Raw genomic sequence first — 328 nt, 5'->3', positions numbered from 1 at the left:
AACCTTAAGAGACAGATCTCAACATTTTCTCAAAAAGATAGTGAAACCTTATACCAAGCCTGGGAGAGATTCAAAGAGCTACAGAACCTATGTCCGCACCATGGGTATGAAAGTTAGAGGTTAGTTAGCTAATTTTATGAGGACTTAACCAGTAGGGAGCGCCAATTCATAGAGATGATGTGTAATGGGGAGTTTTTGCAAAAGGATCCTGAAGAAGCCATAGATTACTTGAATGAGTTAACTGAGAAAGGCCACACATGGGCTAGATATTGATTGTACTAATAGGTCACGTCCAACTAGGATTTACCATCTTAAGGAGGAAGACAAC

General features: G+C 39.9%; 1 non-coding gene across 1 annotated transcript; it reads right to left on the bottom strand.

Moving 5' to 3' along the window:
- Window positions 1–107, bottom strand: LOC148860752 (small nucleolar RNA R71). The gene has a single exon (XR_016095157.1). It is a non-coding gene; the product is annotated as a small nucleolar RNA R71 (small nucleolar RNA).
- Window positions 108–328: the final 221 nt, after the last annotated feature.

Source organism: Nelumbo lutea, chromosome 4 (assembly GCF_056320005.1).
Source record: "Nelumbo lutea isolate HS-2025 chromosome 4, American lotus-T2T, whole genome shotgun sequence".
NCBI classification, from domain to species: domain Eukaryota; kingdom Viridiplantae; phylum Streptophyta; class Magnoliopsida; order Proteales; family Nelumbonaceae; genus Nelumbo; species Nelumbo lutea.
This window is presented reverse-complemented; position numbering and strand designations above follow the sequence as displayed.